Raw genomic sequence first — 15,557 nt, 5'->3', positions numbered from 1 at the left:
TCAAGTTACTCAGCCTTGTCTCTCACCACTTACCACACTCTGCCCTTTGCTCCAGCACCAAACTGTATGGAGTGGAACTCCACAGGGCTCTTCCTCACCTCAGGCTATTTGCCTTCACCTCTTCCCTCTATCTGGCAAGCTTTTCCTTGTCCTTCAGGTATCAACCTATGTTATCTCCTCCACCAGAAAGCCCATGATATTGACATAAAAGTGGGTAGGTGTCCCTTCTGTGTGTTCCAGTAGTGCCCTGCTGTATACCTGTCATGGTATCTATGACTCTATATGGACATTACCTGCCTGTCTGGTTTTTTAGGTTATAGCATATGACTGTTGAGAGAGGACCACACCATCTTCATCTTGTAATTCCAGTGCTGGTTCTAGTACCTTAGCACGTGGCTGTTGATTTCATGAATGAAGAATGAAAAAGCTCTGATATTTAAACACAATTAGAATTAATGCCATGTGTAAATTATTAGATAGTAATTTTGTATTGTAAATGTACATACATATTTCCCATTCTTATTAACTCTGATAAAGTTCTCAACTCTTTAATTTTTAAACTCACACTTAGTTAACTGAAGTGTTTTGGATAAAGAACATAATTCTTTCTTTTTCTTTCCAGCTGTTGCTGTGTTGGACACTTGCTCCCATCTACTTTCTTCTCTAGAATCCACTGGTAAGCCACATCTAATAAAGAGAATGTTTAACAATAAAGTCTTAAGGAAAAATTGTATGATTTAAAAGATTATAAAACTTTATTACTGGGCTATTTACACAACATTTTAATTGTTTCTCATAAAATATATAACATTACAATATTTACTGAAGTAGGATATTTTTGTATCATATGTACGATGATAATTTATAGGGTATTTTAAATAATGTTTTTTAACCTCCTTAAGTTTTAAGTAGATCTTGCAAATGAAAACAAGTATTATTGAGTTTGACATACTCAAATTGCCCAAATGTCAGCTGTTTAAATAGCCAAAAAACCAAGTCATCATTGATACTTTAGTTAAGGTCATCGAAGGCTTATTTGCATTTTACAGTTTTTATTACTTAGGAGAGTTAAGGAGTACCTGCCAGGTTTGTCCATGCTAATGCTACGATTTTGTTTTTGTAGTTCAACTGTATTTTGTATGGAGATACTTTGAGGCTCTGTAGATATCTGGTTACTCCTCAGAACCCACTAGATTTAGCATTTCATGGATGACTTGTGTTTGAACACTTATTACTATTATGATGGTTGCCAGATGATTATTTTCTTATTCTCTTCTTTGTTCTACATGGAGAAATAAAACCAATAAATAAAGGAGAAGGGAAAGCTCATGATTCTGGCGCTCCAATTCCCCAAGATTAGGCCAGTGGTAGACATTCCAAGCTGACTTTGTGTCTTTTTGATTTGTCCCCATTACTCTGTCAGCACTTTTTTACTTTCTGGCAGAAGATGTTCTAAGCTAATCTTGTATTTTCTCTGCCCCAGTGCTGGAATGAGTAATTTTTCTTAGAAGCAGAGGTGGAGCCACTGAGGAAGCACAGGCGAGCCCTCCCCAGTGCATGGTCACTGGTCCCCAACAGAAGAACAACTGCTGCATCCACTGAGGTACAAAGAAACTAGCAAGGGACCTTCTGGCTGTCTGGGGACAGTCCTCTTGTGGTCCCTGGCTGAGCCTCAAAGGTTGTGGATTAGTCTTCCTGTAGCCTCTGTGCTGTAACTTTAGAACGGGGCTCTGTGGGAAGGACCCTGGGAGACCCAACAGCACAGCATGTCTCATCTGCCAAATGTCCCTCCCTTCCTCACACTCTGACACTCAGGAATAAGGTAGATGGCATGTCCAGGCAGTGCCAGGCCACCTCACTGTCTCCTTTGAGATGGGCCTAGAGGGCCTTTGGGGGTGAGTCTGGAACTCGGCACCTGGAGCCTGAGGTTGATTTTCTCTCCCTGTGTCTTGGAGGAAAGGCTGTGTCCCAAAAAAATCCCCAGGGCCTGACCTCTGGGCACACATGCAGGGAGGGAGGGTCTGTGAGCTGAGGGGGTCATTGTAATAAGACTTTGAGCACCGCTCAGGGGCCTGGTCAGTGGACCATGGTCAGACATGACCTGGTCATCAGGACCTGGTCAGTTGGGACCTGATCAGCAGAGGCCTGGTTAGTGGTGGCCTCCTCAGTAAAGGCCTCATCAGTGGGGACCTGGCAACCTAGTCATTGGAAGCCTGGTCAGTGGGGGGACCTCGTCAGTGGTGGCCTTATTAGTGGGGCCTGATTGGTTGGAACATAAACAATGAAAAACTGGTTGGTGGGGCATATACAGTATACCAGGGGCCTGCTCAGTGTGGGGCCTTAGTGGCTTGGAGTCTGGTCAGTGAGGGCCTGGTCAGAGGGGGCTCAGTCAGCTGGGGACTGATCCATGGAGAATTGTTCAGTGGGGGTTCAGGTGAGTAGCAACCTGGTAAGTTGTGGTCTTGTCAGTGGGAACCTGGGCAGTGGGGACCAGGTCAGTGGGAAATTGGTCAGTGGGGTCTGGTCCATGAGGCCTTTTAAGTGCGGGCCTGGTACATGGTCAGTGGGGACTTGGTCAGTGGGACTTGGTCAATGGAGGAGTGGTCATTAGGGGCCTCATCAGTGGGAACCTGGTCAGGGGCGGCTGGTCAGTAGGAACCTGGCAGCTGGCCACCATGTGACCTCAGGCATGGGGTTTGTCTGTGGAGCCTCCTTGCCTCCATCTGCAGGGAAGGTGAGTCAGGGCACCCTGGAGGGTGGCTGGAAAGAGAAGGTGAGAAGATGTGTTGAATCCGGCACTGCTTGGCAGACCTACAACTTTACACATGACCTGTGTTCCACCTAGAGAGGGTGCCAGCCTTCTCTGCTCTACCGGGTGCCCCTCCTCTGTCTGCATCCCCAAGACCACCATGGGTGGGGAGGGCAGAGATTGGGGAGAACCTGTAGAGGCTCTAATGCTGGCCATGCACCCTGGTGGTGACAGTGATGAGGACCTGGGTGCACCCGTGAGTGAGAAGCTAGGCCTGGCTGGAGAAGCAAGACAAACAAACACACACATACGCATACACACACATACACATGCACACACGCACGGGCGCACACACATGCACAAACACATTGCATGCACATGTCAGTTCAGGGGATAGAGGACACTGACTCTGGGCCCTGTTGACCCAAGCAGGCTCCCGTTGTGGTGGATTGTGTCACCCCACAATGTCACTGTTGCTGAGCCCCCATCACCTCTGTGTTGTGGAGCAGTTAGAGACACACAGCAGTGTCTGTGAGTGGCTCTGCATGAAGGACTGTTTTCCAGGTGAGAGGCACATCTCAACACAGCTGACCGATTAGACTCAGGTGAGTGGGACCTGCTCTCTTCTCTTCCTCCTGGCTTGGGGACAGTCACTATCAGGTGGGTGGTTTTGGCCTCTGGGCAGCTACTGAGGGTAATCCCTGAACACTCACTGGGTGCCTGTTCTGTGCTGACAGTCATCTCATTCATCCTCACAGCAATGCCATTCTGCATCTTTTCTGATCACCCCCATGACCACCCAGGACAACCCCATCAGGGCCCTGTCACCAGGCCCAGTCCAGCTCCATGATAACCAAGACGCAGGTCCAGAGACAACCGCCCTGCATGGTGCCTGCTTCTGACCCCCCTTGGTGGGTAGTGACCAGCACAACATGGAAGAAGCCAGGGCAGCATGAGGCCAGCTGCCCTGCAGCCCCAGATGGCTCCTGGGCCTTGGGAAGTCATTCTTAAAGGGGAAGTTGGTCACTTTGAGGTCCCTGGAGGGAAGGGCGAACGTGCTTCCCAACAGCCCTGGCAGCCAGCAGCATGCCATACATCTTCTCACCCAACCTGTGTGACAGAGGCCTCCTCCTGGGGCACAAGTCCCATACCTAAATGGTCCTGTCCCAGTTGGACCACATGCTGAGCCCTGAGAAGGGAGGGGCACCATGGGCCCCCCTGCAGCAGCCAGGATTACCACCCAGCAGACTTGGCCTTCTGTGGCCCTGGCCAGACTTAGAATTTGGCCCAAGACAAGCTTACTCAGAGCAGCTTCTCAGTACTTGGGGCCTGTGCGTGCCAGGCAAGGCCAAGCTGGCTCAAAGAACAACTAGCCACCTCTGCAAGAGTGTGCCAGGAGCAGATGGAGCAGTCACCAACCTCCCCCACTCAAGGAAACAGGGATGGCCAGGTTCCCACAGCCTGAGTGACCACCACCTGACAGCTGATGGAGCGGAGGCCTGAGGAAAAGCAGATGGTGCTGGGGCCCTACCTCCAGGGCAGAAGAACTGATTTACCCTGACTGGCAGTGAGTGAGGAGGTTGGTGGCTGGTCCACCGGCTCCTGGCACACCCTTGCAGAGGTGGCTGGTTCCTCTTTGAGGAACCAGCTTGGCCTTGCCTGGCATGCACAGGCCTCAGTGCAACAAAAGTGCTGCAAATGGAGCCACAGAGAGAAAATGAGCAGCAGGCTCAGGAACAGGGTGTGCACTGCCTTTGGGGCTCCAGTCCATGCATCGGGGCTTCTATAGCACTGCGGGCTTCTTGGGTGCCAAGAGGCAGACCACAGGCCATCTTGAGGGGGACTCTGGTAAGAGCTTCCTTGGGTATGTGGATGATGTCCAGGATGTTGGCCTGGTGTCCCTGAAAGAGCACTAACAGGTCCATGACTGGGTCCAGGTCCTGCCTGGGCTAATTGGCAAAGAGCTCACTGACAGTGTTGAAGGCATCTATGGTGAAGTGGCATCTATGTTCAAGTGCAGAAAGGGCCCAATCTGGTGGATGAACCACATGGCCAGCTTCTGGGTGCAGGCACAGTGCCACATCTTTTGTCACTTCCTGATGCGCCCCACCAGCACTGAGGAGACAGCCTGGAGACAGAGCAAGAGGAAGGCTGAGAAGGATGAGATGGTGAGTGCCAGATTCTTCCTGGCCCTAAGCCCACCCCCAGGGTGACATTCAAACTTTAGGAGTGGGAGAGCAAGATTGATGGCTTCAAGTGCCTCACTAAGAAGATGGACAACAGGGCCCTCAGCTCAACTTCACAGCCAATGAGTTGATATGCAAGCAGGTGATGGTGACAGGCTTTAAGAAAGAGCATCAGAAGGCTGCCAGTTCTCCTTCAGCCTCAGCCAGGCCTTGGAGCTGGACCAGGCCATCCACTTCAGTATAGATGCCTTCCACACAATCAATGAGCTCTTTGCCAATCAGTCCAGGCAGGACCTGGACCCAGCCATGGACCTGTTAGTGCTGTCTCAGGGACACCAGACCAACATCCTGGACATCATCCACATACACAAGGAAGCTCTTACCAAAGTCACGGAGAACAGACAACAAGTGGCAGAAGGGAAGATAGAGGTGCAGAGGCTGATGATGTCAGAATCACAGGAACAGGATTTCTCTGGCCACTTTGGCTGAAATTCACCACTTCCATCCAATTCCAGTGAGAGACGTGGACTCACAGATGTAGCATTTCTTGCAACAAGAGATACTACTTTTTCAAAAAGTCACCCAGGAATTGATAGTGTTGAATGACTCGATACTCAATTGTGGACTGTTTCCAGTTCAAGGATACTTTCTACAGCAGATTAATAACACTAGCAAAGAGCTAGTTCAAGGATGGTTTTGGGCTTAACTGAAATCGAGCTGAATACAGAATTGTATAAGAAACAGTTAATATGGTGATAGAATAGAAACAGTAGCAAACGTGAACTAAATCATGCTATGAATGCCTACACTACCACTGTAACTTTTGGAAGAATGATAATACCACTTTATTGCTTTTTGAAGTATGAATATTTTAGTGCTCTAGACCTCAAACCCTATAAAGGGTCTCAAAGAAGTTGGCTGGATAAAGCCTGCTGTGGATGTCTTTATACTCAAAGATTGATGATGCAATTCAATTATGTGTCCCCACCAAATCTCATGTTGAATTATATTTCCTAATTGGAAGGTTGATCCTGGTATAAGGTGATTGAATTATGAAGGCAAATTTCTCATGAATGGTTCAGCACCATCCCCTTGTACCATCCTCACAATAATGAGTGACTTCTCATGAGATCTGGTCACTGAAAACTCTATCCCTACTCTCTGTGTTTTCCCCTTGCCATGTGAGACAACTCTATTTCTTTGCCTTCCATGATTATTAAAAGATTTCTGAGGCCTCCTAGAAGCAGAAGCACTGTGCTTCCTGTCCAACCTGTAGAACCACAAGCCAATTAAACCTCTTTTTCAAAATAAATCATACAGAAAATGGCAAATGAGGATTGGAGCATTGCTATAGAGATACCTGGAAATGTGGAAGCAGTTTTGGAACCAGGTAATGGACAGAGGTTGGAAGAGTTTGGAGGGGTCAAAAGAAGACAGATAGATGAGAAAACTTTCGGACCATCTAAGAGACTGGTTAAATGGTTGTGATAAAAATCCTGACAGAAACATGGACAGTCAAGGCCAGGCTGAGGAGGTCTCAGATAGAAATAAGAAGCTTTCTGGAAAATGTCTTCCTTCTGGATATGGAAAGCTTACACAATGCCTGTACCATCAATTGTACCCTTAAGCAGCGAACTTGCTTTTATTTCAGAGGCTCATAGGCAAAAGAGGCTCTAGCCTTGACTCAGATGAGACTTTGGACTTTGTAACTTTGAGTTAATGCTGAAATGAATTAAGACTTTGGGAGACTGCTGGCAAGGAGTGACTGTATTTTGCAGTGTGAGAAGGACATGAGATTCATGGGGTCAGGGACAGAATAATATGGTTTTTCTCTATGTCCCTACTAAAACTCATGTGAAATTGTATTCTGTAATGTTAGAGGTGGGGCCTAGGTGGAAAAAAATTTAGTCATAAAATGGTGCAGGTAGATCCTTCACAAATGATAAAGGACCATCACCTTGATGCTATCCTCCTGAGAGTGAGTGAGTTCTCATGAGGTCTGGTTGTTTAACAGGCTGTGGAACCTCTCTCCTCACTCTGCCTTTCTCCTACTCCTGCTTTAGGAGGCATCTCATTGTCCCTTGGCTTTCTGATATAATTAGGAGGCTTCCTGATTCCTCCCCAAAACAGAAGACACTATGCTTCCTTCACAGCTTGCAGAACCATGAATCAATTACCCCTCTTTTATTTACAATAATACAGAAAATTAGAACTGCAGACAGGAGCTGTGAAATGTCTTCAAGGCCCTTTTCCCTTTGTCTTGGCTATTAGCACAGGGCTTCTTTATATGCAAATTTCTGAAATCTTGAATTTTTCCCCTTAAATGGGATTTTTGTTATTGCTACATAGCCAACCTGCTATACAGATATCTGAAAAAGTAGAAGCAGTCTCAGTAGTGGGTAGCAAACAAAGATTGGAAGGGTTTGGAGGGATTAGAGTATGAGAGGGAGTGGGAGGGAGTGATTTAATCATGGATGGGTGGGGGGGGTGGATGTGGAAGGGAAAAAGGGGTGGGTAGGGTGGGAAGGAGTAGACTGGCTGTAGGGTGGTGGGAGGGTGGTGGGTAGTAGGAAGGGGCAGTAGCCTGCTGCAGAGGCAGAGCCTCTTGGAAAACCCCTACTAGGGCAGTGCACCGGTGGCTTTGCAGGTTTGAGCCCCCATGGCTGCTCTCATGGACTGGACTTGTGTTGAGTGCCTGTAGCTTTTCCACACGGAGGGTGCAAGCTGTTGGTGGGTCTATGAATCTGGGGTCTGGAGGGTGGTAGCCCCCTGTGTGGGGGCTCCAAGTCCATATTTTCCTTCTGCATTACCCTAGTAGAGGTTTCCCAAGAACTCTGCGTCTGCAGCAGGCTGCTGCCTGGAAACAGTGGGAGGTGGGGGTGGGAGGCAGACCTTTCACCAACGGTTAGGCAGCATCTTCTTGACGCTGTCCTCATGATAGTGCATTCTCATGAGATCTGGTTATATAACAGGGTGTGGCACCTCTTTCCTCTCTCAGTCTTGCTTCTAGTCCTGCCATATGAAACATCTCATTGCCCCTTGGCCTTCTGGTATGATTGGGAGGCTTCCTGATCCTCCCAGAAGCAGAAGCCACTATGCTTCCTTTACAGCCTGCTGAACCATGAGCCAATTAAACCTCTTCATTTATGATCATACAGAAAATTAGTGCCATGAAGTGGAGCCATGAAATGCCTTCAAGGCCCTTTCCCGTTTGTCTTGGCAAATAGCACTCAGCTTCTTTTCATGGAAATATCTGAAGCCTTGTTGAATTTTCCCCCTGAAAATAGACTTTTCTTCTTTTACCACATTGTGAGGCTGTGATAAAGATAGCTGACAATGTAGAAGCAGGTTGAGAAATGGGTAAAAGACAGAGGTTGGGAGAGTTGGGAAAGCTTAGAAGACAGCAAGATGAGGAAAAGCTTAGACCACTATAGAGAATTGTTAAATACTTGTGATCAGAAGGCTGACAAAAGAATAAACACTGAAGTCCAGGTTTAAAAGGTCTCAGATGAGAATGAGGAATTTCCTATGAACAGGAGCCAAGGTTACATTTGATTGGCCTTAGCAAAGAATGTGGCTGCACGGTGAACCTGCCCTGGAGATCTGTGAAACTATGAACTTGAGGTGATGATTTAGGATGTATCTGGTGGAATGAACATCTAGGCAGCATAGCACAAGAGGTATCCTGTCTGCATTGAACAGCCTGTGTTCTTATGTGTGACCTAAGAAATGACTTCAAGTTGGAACTTCAAGTGGAGATCTAAAGTTTGGAAAATTTGGAGCCTGGCCAAGTGGTCAAAAAGAAAAGCTGGCTTTGTGGGGGAAAATTCAAGGATTGGGGTATTTGCATAAAAAGGAACCCAGTGCAAATAGCCAAGACAGTGGGAAAAAGGCCTTGAAGGTATTTTAGAGACCTCTGCAGCAGCCCTTGCTGTCACAGGCCCTGGGGCCTAGGACAGAAGAATGGTTTCCTGGGCAAGCTCCATGGCCTTGCTGTTGTGTGCATCCTTAGGACACTGCTGGCTGCATCCCTGCAGCCCCAGCTCCAGCCATGGCTGAAACATGCACAGGTACAGCTTGCATCACTGCTTCAGAGGTGGCTCCAAGCCTTGATGGTTTCCATATAGTGTTAGGCCAGCAGGTGCACAGAGCAAGAGAATAGAGGCTTGGGAGCCCCCATCTAGACTCCACAGGATGCACAGAAAATCCTGGATGTCCAGGAAGAAGCTTTTCCAAGAGGCAGAGCCTCATGAGAAACCTCTACTAGGGAAGCAAAGAAGGGACATATAGGGTTAAAGCCCCCACAGAGGGAGGCATCATTCTCCAAATCCCAGATTCGTAGACCCACCAACAGCTTGCACCCTCAGTGTGGAAAGCTACAGGCACTCAACAACAGCCCTGTCCATGAGAGGCAGCCACGGGGGCTGAACGCTGCAAAGCCACAGCTGCAGATCTGCCCAAGGCCTTGGGAGCCCAGCCCTCACAGACCTGTGCCATGGATGTGGGACAAGGATTCAAAAAGGATGATTTTGGAGCTGTAGGATTGAGTGAGTGGCCTGCTGGGTTTTGGACATTTATGTATCCTATGAGTCCCATCTGTGTTTTGTGCTTCTTTCTAGTAATTTTTTTTCTGTTGGCTGGGAATGCTTACCCATTGCCTGTACAATCATTTTACCTTGGAAGTAGTTAACTTGCTTTATAATTTAGTGGCTCATGGGCAGAAGAGACTGTAGACTTGTCTCAGATAAGACTTTGGGTTTTGGACATTTGAGTAAATGCTGGAATGAGTTAAGATTTGGGAGACTCTAGGGAAAGCATCATTGCATTTTGCAATGTGAGAAGGACATGAGATTTGGGGTACCAGGGACAGAATAATAGGTTTTGGCTCTTTGTCTCTACCAAAGCTTAATGGGAAATGTTAAAGGTGGGGGCTGGTGGAAGTTGATTTAATCATGGTGGAGAGTGGAGGTTAGATGGTTGTTGGGTGGGGAGGGTTGGGGTGGATTGGGGGTTGGGGAGGGTTGGGGGGGATTGTGGTGGGGTTGGGGCTGAAAGGCAGGGGTTGGGGGCAGATCCTTCACAAATGGTTGAACACCATCTTTTTAATGCTGTTCTTCTGATAGTGAGTTCTCTTCATGATTTTGGAGCTGTGAGACTGGATGAATACTGGCCTGCTGGGTTTTGGATGTACCTTGAAAGAAACGAATGCCCTTTTAACTTCAGGGACTCATAGGCAGAAGAGACTGTAGCCTTGTCTCAGATGAGACTTTGAACTTTTTACATTTGAGTTAATGTGGGAATGAGTTAAGCCTTTTGGAAACTTTTGAAAAGGCATGATTGTACTTTATTCTTTGAGAAGGATATGAGATTTGGGGGGTCAAGGTCAGCATAATATGATTTGGCTGTGTGCCCTGGAAAAACTCATGTGGAATTGAAATCCCAAATGTTGGAGGTGGGGCCTGGTGGGAGATTATTTAATCATGGATGGGAGGGGTGGGGGTGGAAGAAAAAAGGGGTGGGTAGGGTGGGGAAGAGTAGGCCAGCTGTAGGGTGGTAGGAGGGTGGTGGGTAGTAGGAAGGGGGGGTAACCTGCTGCAGAGGCAGAGGCTCATGGAAAACCTCTACCAGGGCAGTGCATCTGTGGCTTTGCAGGCTTTAGCCCCTATGGCTGCTCTCATGGGCTGGGCTGGTGTTGAGTGTCTATCACTTTTCCATACTGAGGGTGTGAACAGTTGGTAGGTCTATGAATCTGGGGTCTAGAGGGTGGTGGCCTCCTGCATAGCAACTCAAAGCCCTTGTTTTCCTTCTGCACTGCCATAGAACAGGATTTCCAAGAGGCTCTGCCTCTGCAGCAGGCTTCTGTCTGGAAACAGTAGGGGGTGGAGCTGTGTCAGGGGGCGGATCCTTCACCAATGGTTAAGCACCATCTTGATGCTGACCTAGTGATAGTGAGTTCTCATGAGATCTGGTTGTATAACAGGGTGTGGCACCACTTTCCTCTCTCAGCCTTGCTCCTACTCCTGCCATATGAAACATTTTATTACTGTTTTCCTTCTGGTATGATTGGGAGGCTTCCTGAGTCTTCCCAGAAGCAGAAGCCACTGTGTTTTCTTTACCACTTGCAGAACCATGAGCCAATTAAACCCTTTTTCATTATGATCATACACAAAATAAAGTAATGTGGAGTGGAGCTATGAAGTATCTTCAATGACTTTTCCCCATCATCTTGGCTATTAGCACTGGACTTCTTTTTAATGCAAATATCTGAAGCCTTCTTGAAGTTTCTCCCAGAAAATAGACTTCTTTTTCTTCTACATTGCCAGGCTGCAACAAAGATAGCTGAAAATGTAAAGCAGGTTCAGAAGTGGGTTGCCAGAGGTTAGAGAGTTTGGAGAGCTTGAAAGAAGACAGGAAGATGAGGGAAAGTTTGGACCATTGTAGAGACTTGTTAAATAGTTGTGATTAAAAGACTGACAGAAGGATGGACAGTGAAGGCTGGGCTTATGAGGTCTCAGATGAAAATGAGGAACTTACTGGGAACAGGAACCAAGGTTACTTTTGTTTTGCTGTAGCAAAGAACATGGCTGCAGGGCGACCTTTCCCTCGAGATCTGTGAAACTTTGAACTTGAGGGTGATGATTTAGTGCATATCTGGTGGAATGAACTTCTAGGCAGCATAGCATAAGGGGGGTCCTGTCTGCATCAAACAGCCTGTGCTCTTATGTGTGACCAATGTTATGTGTGACTGAGGAGATGATCTCAAGTTGGAACTTATATTTAAATGACAAGCAGAGCTCAAAATTTGGAACATTTGCAGCCTGGCAAAGTGGTCAAAAAGAAAAGCTGATTTTCAGGAGGAAAATTCATGAAAGCTCCAGAAATTTACATAAAATGGAGGCCAGTGCTAATAGCCAAGACAATGGGGGAAAAAGCGTTGGATGCATTTCAAAAATGTTTGCAGCAGCGCTTGCTGTCACAGGCCTTGGGGCCTAGGAAAGAAGAATGGTTTCCTGGGCCAGCCCCATGGCCCTGCTGCTGTGTGCAGCCTCAGGACACTGCTGCCTGCATCCCGGCAGCCCCAGGTCCTGCTACTACCTTGGCTGAAAGATGGACAGGTACAGATTGCATCACTGCTTCAGAGGGTACAAGCTATAAGGCTTCATGTCTTTCACATAGTGTTAAGCCAGTGGGTGCACAGAGCACTAGCCCAGAGGCTTGGGAGCCTCCATATAGATTTCGGAAGATGTATGAAAATGCCTGGGTGTCCAGAAAGAATGCTGCCAAAAAGGCAGAGCCTCCTGGGAAACCTCCACTAGGGCAGTACAGAAGGAAAATATGGGGTTGGAGCCCCCACACTGGAGGCCACCATCATGTGGACCCCAGATTCGTAGACCCACCCAGAGCTTTGTACTCTCTGTGCATAAAAACTACAGGCACTCAACACCAGCACAGCCCATGAGGGCAGCTGTGGGGATGGAACACTGCAAAACAACAGGTACAGAGCTGCCCAAGGCCTTGGGAACCCAGCCCTCATACCCTTGTGCCCTGGATGTGGGACAAGGATTAAAAAAGGATGACTTTGGAGCTGTAGGTTTGAATAACTGACCTGCTGGGTTTTGGATTTTCATGGGACCTGTAAATCCCATTTGTGTTTTGTTCTTCTCTCTGGCAAAAATCTTCCTTTTGGGTGGGAATTCTTACTCAATGCCTGGACAATCATTGTACCTTGGAAGTAGTTAACTTGCTTTGTATTTCAGAGACTCAGGGGCGGAAGGGACTGCAGCTTTGTCTCAGATGAGACTTTGGGCTTCAGACATTTGAGTAAATGCTGCAATGAGTTAAGAGCTTGGGAGTCTTAGCCAGGATGATGGGGAAAAGTCATTAAAGGCATTTCATAGCTTCACTTCACAGTTCTAATTTTCTGTATGATCATAACAAAAAGGAGTTTAATTGGCTCATGGTTCTGCAGGCTATAAAAAAAGCATAGTGGCTTGGGGAATGGTAAGTAAGGCATCATTGTATTTTGCAAAGTGAGAAGGACATGAGATTTGGGGAGGCAGTGACAGAATAATAAGATTTGGCTATGTGTCCCTATGGAAACTCATGTGGAATTGTAATCAGAAATGTTAAAAGTGGGGCCAGGTGGAAGGTAATTTAATCATGGAGGGCACTGGGTGTTGGAAGGTGGGGATTGGGGAGAATGGGTGGATTATGGTGGGGGTGAGGGTTGAAAAGTGGGGGTGGAGGGAGGATCCCTCACAAATGGTTAAATGCCATCTTCTTAATCCTTTCCTCATGATGGTGAGTTCTCGTGATGGCTTTGGAGCTGTGAGATTGAATGGATACTGGCCTCCTGGGTTTTGGGCATGCATTAGCCCTGTGATCCCATTTGTGTTATTTTCCTGGCAAACCCCTACTCTATGGATTGAGAAAACTTACCCAATGCCTGTACCATTATTGTACCTTGAAAGAAAAGAACTCCCTTTTAAATTCAGGGGCTTATAGGCAAAAGGGACTGTAGCCTTTTCTCAAGTGAGACGTTGAACTTTTTACATTTGAGTTAATGCTGAAATGACTTAAGACTTCTGGCAACTTTTGAAAAGGCGTGATTATATTTTACTCTGTGAGAGGGATATGATATTCAGGGGATCAGGGTCAGAATAATATGGTTTAGCTGTGTGCCCCTACCTAAACTCATGTGGAAGTGTAATCCCGAATGTTGCAGGTGGGGCCTGGTGGGAGGTGATTTATTCATGGATGGGAGAGGGGTGGGATTGGAAGTAAAAACAGGTGGGTAAGGTGGGGAGGAGTAGGCTGGCTGTAGGGTGGTGTGTAGCAGGAGGGGAGTAGCCTGCTGCAGAGGCAAAGGCTCATGGACAACCTCTACTAGGGCAGTGCACCTGTGGCTTTGCAGGGTTTAGCACCTGCAGCTGCTCTCATGGGCTGGGCTGGTGTTGAGTGCCTGTAGCTTTTCCATACTGAGGGTGTGAGCTGTTGGTGGGTCTATGAATCTGGGCTCTGGAGGATGGTGGTATCCTGCGTGGGGGCTCCAAGCCCATAGTTTTCTTCTAAACTGCCATAGTAGAGGTTTTCCAAGAGGATCTGCCTCTGCCTCAGGCTTCTGCTTGGAAACAGTGGGTGGTGGATATGGGGTGGTGGGCAGATCCTTCACCAATAGTTAAGCACCATTTTCTTGATGCTGATTTCTTGATAGTGAGCTCTCATGAGATCTAGTTGTATAATAGGATGTCGCACCTCTTTCCTCTCTCTGTCTTGCTTCTACTCCTGCCATATGAAACATTTCATTGCTGCTTGGCCTTCTGGTATGATTGGGAGGCTTCCTGAATCCTCCTAGAAGCAGAAACCACTATGCTTTCTTTACAGCCTTAAGAACTGTGAGTCAATTAAACCTGTTTTCTTTATGTACATACAGAAAATTAATGCTGCGAAGTGAAGCTATGCAATGACTTCTAGGCCTTCCCCCAATCTCTTGGCTATTAGCACTGAGCTTTTTTCAATGCGAATATTGGAGGCCTTCTTGATGTTTCCCCCTGATAATGGACTTTTCTTCTTTTACCACATTGCCAGGCTGTGAAAAATATAGCTGACAGTGTAGAAGCAGGTTCTGAATTAGGAAATGGCCAGAGGTTAGAGTGTTTGGAGAGCTTGGAAGAAGACAGGAAGATGAGGGAAAGTTTGGACCATTGCAGAGACTTGTTAAATAGTTGTGATTAAAAGGCTAACAGAAGGATGGACAGTGAAGGCCAGGCTTACAAGATCTCAGGTGAAAATGAAGGACTTACCGGGAACAGGGAGCCAAGGTTTTTTTGTTCTGCCTTAGCAAAGTAATTGACTACACAGTGACCCTTCCCAGGAGATCTGTGAAACTGAACTTGAGGGTGATGATTTAGAGTGTATCTGGTGGAATGAACTTCTAAGCAACAATGCTCAAGAGTTGTCCTGCCTACATCGAACAGCCTGTGCACCTATGTGTGATCAAAGAAATGACCATAAGTTGGAACTTATATTTAAATCAGAAGCAGAGCTTAAACATACGGAAAATTTGTAATCTGCACAAGTGGTCAAAAAGAAAAGCTGATTTTCAGGGGGAAAATCAAGAAGGCTTCAGATATTTGCATAAAAAGGAGCCTAGTGCTAATAATTCAAGACAATGGGAAAAAGGGCTTGAAGGCATTTCAGAGACCTTTGTAGCAGCCCTTGCTGTCACTGGCCCTGGGGCTTGGGAGACAAGAATGGTTTCCTGGGCCAGCCCGATGGCTCCACTGCTGTGTGCAGCCTCAGGACACTGCTGCCTGCATCCCTGTAGCTCCATCTCCAGCTCCAGCCATGGATGAAAGATGCACAGGTAAAGCTTGTGTCACTGCTTCAGAGGATGCAAGCTCGAAGGCTTGGTGGCTTCCACATGGTGTTAAGCAAGCAGGTGCATAAAGCACAGGGCTAGAAGGTTCGGAGCCTTCATCTAGACTCCAGAGGATGTATCAGAAAGCCTGAGTGTCCAGCCAGAAGCTTTTCCAAGAGGCAGAGCCTTATGGTAAACCTCTACTCAGGCAGTACACAAGGAGAGTATAGGGTTGGAGTCCCCATACAGGGAGGCACTATTT

General features: G+C 47.2%; 1 pseudogene; it reads left to right on the top strand.

Moving 5' to 3' along the window:
* LOC129018832 (ankyrin repeat domain-containing protein 18A-like) overlaps positions 1 to 15,557 on the top strand; it is a 54,398-nt pseudogene that overhangs the window by 16,410 nt on the left and 22,431 nt on the right.

The sequence above is a fragment of the Pongo pygmaeus genome, chromosome 17 (assembly GCF_028885625.2).
Source record: "Pongo pygmaeus isolate AG05252 chromosome 17, NHGRI_mPonPyg2-v2.0_pri, whole genome shotgun sequence".
Taxonomy (NCBI): domain Eukaryota; kingdom Metazoa; phylum Chordata; class Mammalia; order Primates; family Hominidae; genus Pongo; species Pongo pygmaeus.
This window is presented reverse-complemented; position numbering and strand designations above follow the sequence as displayed.